Consider the following 9,191-nt stretch of genomic DNA (forward strand, 5'->3'; position numbering starts at 1 on the left):
TGACTCTACCCAGACTTTCTAGGACTGTGTTGACTTTACATCATGGATCTCCCGGAGTGTGTTGACAGTATCAAGACCTCTGGGACCATGTAAACTTTACACAGACCTCTGGGACCATGTGTACTATACACAGACCTCTGGGACCATGTAGACTTCACAGAGACCTCTGGGACCCTGTAGACTTTACACAGACCTCTGGGACCTTGTAACCTTTACACAGACCTCTGGGACCATGTAGACTTTACACAGACCTCTGGGACCATGTAGACTTTACACAGATCTCTGGGACCATGTAGACTTTACACAGACCTCTGGGACCATGTAGACTTTACATAGACCTCTGGGACCATGTAGACTTTACACAGACCTCTGGGACCATGTTTACTATACACAGACCTCTGGGACCATGTAGACTTTACACAGACCTCTGGGACCATGTAGACTTTACACAGACCTCTGGGACCATGTAGACTTTACACAGACCTCTGGGACCATGTAGACTTTACACAGACCTCTGGGACCATGTAGACTTTACACAGATCTCTGGGACCATGTAGACTTTACACAGACCTCTGGGACCATGTAGACTTTACATAGACCTCTGGGACCATGTAGACATTACACAAACCTCTGGGACCATGTTTACTATACACAGACCTCTGGGACCATGTAGACTTTACACAGACCTTTGGGACCATGTAGACTTTACACAGACCTCTGGGACCATGTAGACTTTACACAGACCTCTGGGACCATGTAGACTTTACACAGACCTCTGGGACCATGTAGACTTTACACAGATCTCTGGGACCATGTAGACTTTACACAGACGTATGGGACCATGTAGACTTTACATATACCTCTGGGACCATGTGTACTATACACAGACCTCTGGGACCATGTAGACTTTACACAGACCTCTGGGACCATGTAGACTTTACACAGACCTCTGGGACCATGTAGACTTTACACAGATCTCTGGGACCATGTAGACTTTACACAAACCTCTGGGACCATGTTTACTATACATAGACCTCTGAGACCACGTGTACTATACACAGACCTCTGAGACCATGTAGACTTTACACAGACCTCTGGGACCATGTAGACTTTACACAGACCTCTGGGACCATGTAGACTTTACACAGACCTCTGGGACCCTGTAGCCTTTACACAGACCTCTGGGACCATGTTTACTATACACAGACCTCTGGGATCATGTGTACTATACACAGACCTCTGGGACCATGTGTACTATACATAGACCTCTGGGATCATGTTTACTATACATAGACCTCTGGGACCATGTGTACTATACACAGATCTCTGGGATCATGTGTACTATACACAGACCTCTGGGACCATGTGTACTATACATAGACCTCTGGGACCATGTTTACTATACATAGACCTCTGGGACCATGTTTACTATACATAGAACTCTGGGACCATGTTTACTATACATAGACCTCTGGGACCATGTAGACTTTACACAGACCTCTGGGACCATGAAGACGTTACACAGACCTCTGGGACCATGTAGACGTTACACAGACCTCTAGGACCATGTGTACTATACACAGACCTCTGGGACCATGTGTACTATACATAGACCTCTGGGACCATGTGTACTATACACAGATCTCTGGGATCATGTGTACTATACACAGACCTCTGGGACCATGTGTACTATACATAGACCTCTGGGACCATGTTTACTATACATAGACCTCTGGGACCATGTTTACTATACATAGAACTCTGGGACCATGTAGACTTTACACAGACCTCTGGGACCATGAAGACGTTACACAGACCTCTGGGACCATGTAGACGTTACACAGACCTCTAGGACCATGTGTACTATACACAGACCTCTGGGACCATGTGTACTATACATAGACCTCTGGGACCATGTGTACTATACATAGACCTCTGGGACCATGTAGACTTTACACAGACCTCTGGGACCATGAAGACGTTACACAGACCTCTGGGACCATGTAGACGTTACACAGACCTCTAGGACCATGTGTACTATACACAGACCTCTGGGACCATGTGTACTATACATAGACCTCTGGGACCATGTGTACTATACACAGACCTCTGGGACCATGTGTACTATACATAGACCTCTAGGACCATGTGTATTATACATAGACCTCTGGGACCATGTAGACGTTACACAGACCTCGGGACCATGTGTACTATACACAGACCTCTGGGACCATGTGTACTATACATAGACCTCTGGGACCATATAGACGTTACACAGACCTCTGGGACCATGTGTACTATACATAGACCTCTGGGACCATGTGTACTATACATAGACCTCTGGGACCATGTGTACTATACATAGACCTCTGGGACCATGTGTACTATACATAGACCTCTGGGACCATGTAGACTTTACACAGACCTCTGGGTCCATGTGTACTATACACAGACCTCTGGGACCATGTAGACGTTACACAGACCTCTGGGACCATGTAGACTTTACACAGACCTCTGGGTCCATGTAGACGTTACACAGACCTCTGGGACCATGTAGACTTTACACAGACCTCTGGGTCTATGTGTACTATACATGGACCTCTCACTCTGGGACTGTGTTATAGCTACCCAGACCTCCAGACTGTGTTCAGGATAAATGGTCTTCTGGGACTGTGTTGACTTCACACAAACCTCCAGGACCATGGTACCTTCTCCCAGACCCACAGACCCTGTTGACTTTAAAGAAACCACCAGTCCTGTGTGTGTTGAGTGAGTTAGCATTTTTTGTCACAGTAAAATGTTAACTCAAAGCTTAATTTTTTTCTCAGAACTTTCTGTATTTAAAACAGAAGGCTGACTACTACATCCAGTATTATATCTGAAGCCTTTGACTCTTTTTAACCCTCCAATCATTTCCTTCACTATAGGACTGAGAAAACCAGGGTACAATAAAGACTTCAGGGCAATGAACTCTCTGCTTCACACTGATCACCGTCCCTCCCAGGAATATCTCTCCCAAGGGCATGCTAAATCCAGGCCAAACATCTAAACTCTTTTGTCCCCATCACCAAAACACTTCCAACCCCCGTGCCCCCTGATCTTACACCCACAGGGTGGTACTAGATGTGGCTGCAGCCACACATGGCTCACACGTCCTGATTGCTGCTCTGTATATAACCTCCAGCTTTCTGCTACAACACTGACATCTATATAGTATTACAGCATTAGCACCGATACATTGGATGACATACAAACGAGATGGCGCACAGTACCTCTGCTTGCTATCAGTGGAAGGGAACAGTCCTGTTTGCATTTAGAGGTTGAAATCATAATCTGTAAAATGTGCACTTGTAATATAACAAGTGAATGAACAAATTGTAAGAAAGCATAAGAAAAAAATGTATATGTACTTTAGATGTTAATGAAGACTTTACAATTTGGTACTTAATAAAATAATAATAAACAGATTGCATGTAAATTGATCTGGTAAAGAAATGCAGGATTCTTAACACCATGAAAATACTCTGTCCAGTGTAGTACAAGCAGTCTGCACGAAAGCATTTACAGGCGCTGCTCACAAAATTAGAATATCATCAAAAAGTGAATTTATTTCAGTTATTCAATGCAAAAAGTGAAACTCGTATATCATATAGAGTCATTACACACAGAGGGATCTATTTCAAGTGTTTATTTCTGTTAATGTTGATGATTATGGCTTACAGCCAATGAAAACCCAAAAGTCATATCAGTAAATTGGAATGCTGTATAACACCAGCTTGAAAAATTATTTTAAAATCTGAAATGTCCTACTGAAATGTATGTTCAGCAAATGCACTCAGTACTTGGTCGGGGCTCCTTTTGCATCAGTTACTGCATCAATTTGGCGTGGCTTGGAGGCGATCAGCCTGTGGCACTGCTGAGGGGTTATGGAAGCCCAGGATGCTTTGGTAGCAGCCTTCAGCTCGTCTGCATTGTTGCAGGTAAGATGCTTCTGGCGTTATTTATTGGTCATCAGTGGCTGACACAAGGAATGCGACACTTGTAGCCCATGTCCTGGAGACGTCTGTGTGTGGTGGCTCTTGAAGCAATGACTCCAGCAGCAGTCCACTCCTTGTGAATCTCACCAAAAAATTTTAATGGCCTTTTCTTAACAATCCTTTCAAGGCTGCGGTTATCCCGGTTGCTTGTGCACCTTCTTCTACCACAATTTTTCCTTCCACTCAACTTTCCATTAATCTGCTTGGATACAGCACTCTGAGCAACCGGCTTCTTTAGTAATGACCTTTGGGTTTTCATTGGCTGAAAGCCATAATCATCAACATTAACAGAAATAAACACGTGAAATAGATCACTCTGTTGGTAATGGCTCTATAGAATATATGAGTTTCACTTTTTGTATTGAAGAACTGAAATACAGTAACTTTTTGATGATATTCTAATTTTGTGAGAAGCACTTGTATATTGTAAATACACAGTAAAGGGATTTGGAACAGGAGACCTTGTTTGCTGATACCGTCCTGCAAATAACCCGCCCTGCATAGACATGGAGTTATATTATATAATCCTTCCTGTCTGCAATCACCACACGGGGGCGCTCAGGAGCTTACTGCATATGCAGCGCCTCAGAGTCCTGGTCGTTGCAATAACGTCACTCTTCCACCAGGGGGAGTGATGTTACGTCTGATGGCACCAAAGGAGTTCGCCTTACCAGGTATCACAGCCACACACACACTTCACACTCCAGTCCACCAGGGGGAGCTAAGGGTTCTATCCACTAGGCCACTCCTCACAGGGTAAAACTGGTGGGTTGGTTAGGAAGTTAGACAGAAGCTGACTTGGAGGGGGAAGGAGATAGTCAGTCGGAGGAGAGGAGAGTTCCTGGCTGGGGACCGACGAGGAAAGGTCTCCAGGTCGAGCTGGCTGGGGTGATTCCTGGTCAGATCCAGACTGAAGTCTGAGGAGGAAGGAAAGAAGGACACGGAGCTGCGCCTGCAACCCATGCGGCAGCATCCTAAGAAAGGACAAGAAAGGAAGTGTGCCGTAGTGAGTGAGAAAAGAAGTCATAGCAACAGGAGTGAAACATCGGTGGGAGACCAGCTAGAAGCAGGCTGCCTCCTTCCGAAGCGCAGACCCGGTGGCCGGAACACCGAGGGAGTAATAGACTCTACGCTTTACTTCAGAGACCGGCAGGGCAGTGAATTCCAAGTTGGCTGTCCGACCTAAACACCTAAGCAGACATGGTGGCAATTGTGGAGGAGGGGCGACGCTAGGGTCCCTATAAAATAGCCTCAGGCCACCACCATCATACGGGTTTGTCCTATCCATCTGGGGGACAGAGAGAGAGAAGTAACAACAGTGAGAACCGTATGGTAGCTAATGCAAGTAGGGACCTACTACGTTACTGTGCGCAAGGGGAAGGCTACTGATTTCCACCTGGATAAGGGGACTCTGGATTTGCCATCAGACCGGCCGGACTCTGCCTACCCTGTCATCCGGCACTCGACTGTGGATGCTGAAGCCTTCAGTAAAGGTAAAGAGACTGCACCCATTGTGTCCTCGTTATTCACCGCGCCTTGCACCATCCACCATCATCATCTACACCTCTGGGAAGACCTGGGGATACACTTCACCTGTGGGAAGATATACCATCTAGCTGCGATAACATCACCCCAGCGGACCCCTAAGCAGCGTCGGTCACTCTGACCGAATACCACAGGTGGCGTCACGAACACTACCGTTATCTACGAACTCTGCCTTTTATTGGGCGCCCCTCATAGGGCCACAGTCCGGGTCGGGCCACCGTGACATCCTTGCTGAGGGAACTGAAGGGCCCGGTATCGAGTACCCCATTGCCCTTACGTGGGGGCGATCCACATACAGTGAATCATGAACCCAATAACATTACAATATGGAGTCACAGCTACAAGTTATGAGTCACAAAGCTCGCCGATCAATCAGTAATGCCTCATAAAGGAATTCATCCAGACTGGAGTCTTGTGTGCCAGTGGTGATGAACAATGCGTTGGAATAACTTGCAGCAAATTCATTAAGATATGTGCATAACCCCTCACTACGCATGGAGGGAAGGTATAGAGTAACAGACCCTGCACTACACATGGAGCATAGGTAGAAGGTAACACAGACCCACAGAGAAGAGCTACCAGGATGGTAAGTGGACTGCAAACTATGTGCTATGGGGAACAGTTAAAAGGAACCTGTCACCCCCAAAATTAAGGGTGAGCTAAGGCCACTGGCATCAGGGGCTTAGCTACAGCATTAAGTAATGTATTCAGTAGTGCTGTAGTTAAGCACCAAATGTATCCTAAAAGATGAGAAAAAGAGGTTAGATTATACTCACCTAGGGGCGTTCCCGCTGCTGGTCCGGTCCGGGCCTCCTATCTTCATCAGATGACGTCATCTTCTGGTCTTGATGCTGCGGCTCCGGCACAGGCGTACTTTATCTCCCTGTTGAGGGCAGAGTAAAGTACTGCAGTGCGCAGGTGCTGGGCCTCTCTGACCTTTCCCGGCGCCTGCACACTGCAGTACTTTACTCTGCCCTCAACAGGACCGACAAAGTACGCCTGCTCTGGAGCTGCGTTGTGAAGACCAGTAGAGGCCGTCATCGTAAGAAGATGGGAGGCCTCGGACCGGACCGCGATGCCCATCGGATCGGATGGCCCGCCCAGGTGACTATAATCTAACCTTTTTTTCTCATCTTTTAGGATACATCGGGGGCTTATCTACAGCATTACAGAATGCATTACAGAATGCTGTAGATAAGCCCCTGATGCCGGTGGGCTTAGCTCACTGTTGATTTTGTGGGTGACAGGTTTGCTTTAAAGGATCTGGGAATATTTAGCTTGCAAAAAAGAAGCCTAAGTGGAGACTTAATAGCTATCTACAAATATCTGAAGGGCTGTCACAGTGTAGAGGGATTATCATGATTCTCATTTGTAGATGGAAACAAAAGAAGCAATGAAATGAAACTGAAAGGGAGAAGATACAGATTAGATATTAGAAAAAACTTTTTGACAGTGAGGGCGATCAATAAGTGGAACAGGCGGCCACGAGAGGTGGTGAGTTCTCCTTCAATGGAAGTCTTCACACAGAGGATGGACAGACATCTGTCTGAGATGGTTTAGTGACTCCTGCATTGAACCTGGAGGTCCCTTCCAACTCTAACATTTTAGGATTCTATGACTACATATCGAGAACAGGTAGAGAGTAACAGACCCTGCACTACACATGGAGGACAGATGAAGAGCGACAGACACCACACTACACATGGAAGACAGGTGGAGAGCAACAAACACCACACTACACATGGAAGACAGATGGAGAGCAACAGACACTACACTACACATGGAGGACAAGTGAAGAGCGACAGACACCACACTACACATGGAAGACAGATGGAGAGCAACAGACACCACACTACACATGGAGGACAGGTGGAGAGCGACAGACACCACACTACACAGGGAAGACAAGTGAAGAGCGACAGACACCACACTACACATGGAGTACAGGGAGAAAGCGATAGACATCACACTACACATGGAGGACAGGGAGAGAGCGACAGACACCACACTACACATGGAGGACAGGTGGAGAGCAACAGACATCACACTACACATGGAAGACGGAGAAAGCGACAGACACCACACTACACATGGAGGACAGGTGGAGAGCAATAGACACCACACTACACATGGAGGACAGGTAAAGAGCGACAGACACCACACTACACATGGAGGACAGGGAGAGAGCGACAGACACCACACTACAAATGGAGGACAGGGAGAGAGCAACAGACACCACACTACACATGGAGGACAGGGAGAGCAACAGACACCACACTACACATGGAAGACAGGGAGAAAGCGATAGACATCACACTACACATGGAGGACAGGGAGAGAGCGACAGACACCACACTACACATGGAGGACAGGTGGAGAGCAACAGACATCACACTACACATGGAAGACAGGGAGAAAGCGACAGACACCACACTACACATGGAGGACAGGTGGAGAGCAACAGACACCACACTACACATGGAGGACAGATGAAGAGCGACAGACACCACACTACACATGGAGGACAGGGAGAGAGTGACAGACACCACACTACACATGGAGGACAGATGAAGAGCGACAGACACCACACTACCCAGGGAAGACAGGGAGAGAGTGACAGACCCCTCACTACACATGGAGGACAGGTGGAGAGTGACAGACACCACACTACACATGGAAGACAGATGGAGAGCAACAGACACCACACCACACATGGAAGACAGGGAGAAAGCGACAGACATCACACTACACATGGAGGACAGGGAGAGAGCGACAGACACCACACTACACATGGAGGACAGGTGGAGAGCAACAGACACCACACTACACATGGAGGACAGATGGAGAGCAACAGACACCACACTACACATGGAAGACAGGGAGAAAGCGACAGACACCACACTACACATGGAGGACAGGTGGAGAGCAACAGACACCACACTACACATGGAAGACAGGGAGAAAGCGACAGACACCACACTACACATGGAGGACAGGTGGAGAGCAAGAGACACCACACTACACATGGAGGACATGTAAAGAGCAACAGACACCACACTACACATGGAGGACAGGGAGAGAGCGACAGACACCACACTACACATGGAGGACAGGTGGAGAGCAACAGACACTACACTACACATGGAGGACAGGTGAAGAGCGACAGACACCACACTACACATGGAGGACAGATGAAGAGCGACAGACACCACACTACCCAGGGAAGAAAGGGAGAGAGTGACAGACCCCTCACTACACATGGAGGACAGGTGGAGAGTGACAGACCCCTCACTACACATGGAGGACAGGTGGAGAGTGACAGACACCACACTACCCAGGGAAGAAAGGGAGAGAGTGACAGACCCCTCACTACACATGGAGGACAGGTGGAGAGTGACAGACACCACACTACACAGGGAAGACAGGTGGAGAGCGACAGACACCACACTACACATGGAGGACAGGTGGAGAGTGACAGACACCACACTACACATGGAGGACAGGTGGAGAGTGACAGACACCACACTACACAGGGAAGACAGGTGGAGAGCGACAGACACCACACTACACATGGAAGAAAGGGAGAGAGTGACAGACACCACACTACAC

Source organism: Ranitomeya imitator, chromosome 2 (genome assembly GCF_032444005.1).
Source record: "Ranitomeya imitator isolate aRanImi1 chromosome 2, aRanImi1.pri, whole genome shotgun sequence".
NCBI classification, from domain to species: domain Eukaryota; kingdom Metazoa; phylum Chordata; class Amphibia; order Anura; family Dendrobatidae; genus Ranitomeya; species Ranitomeya imitator.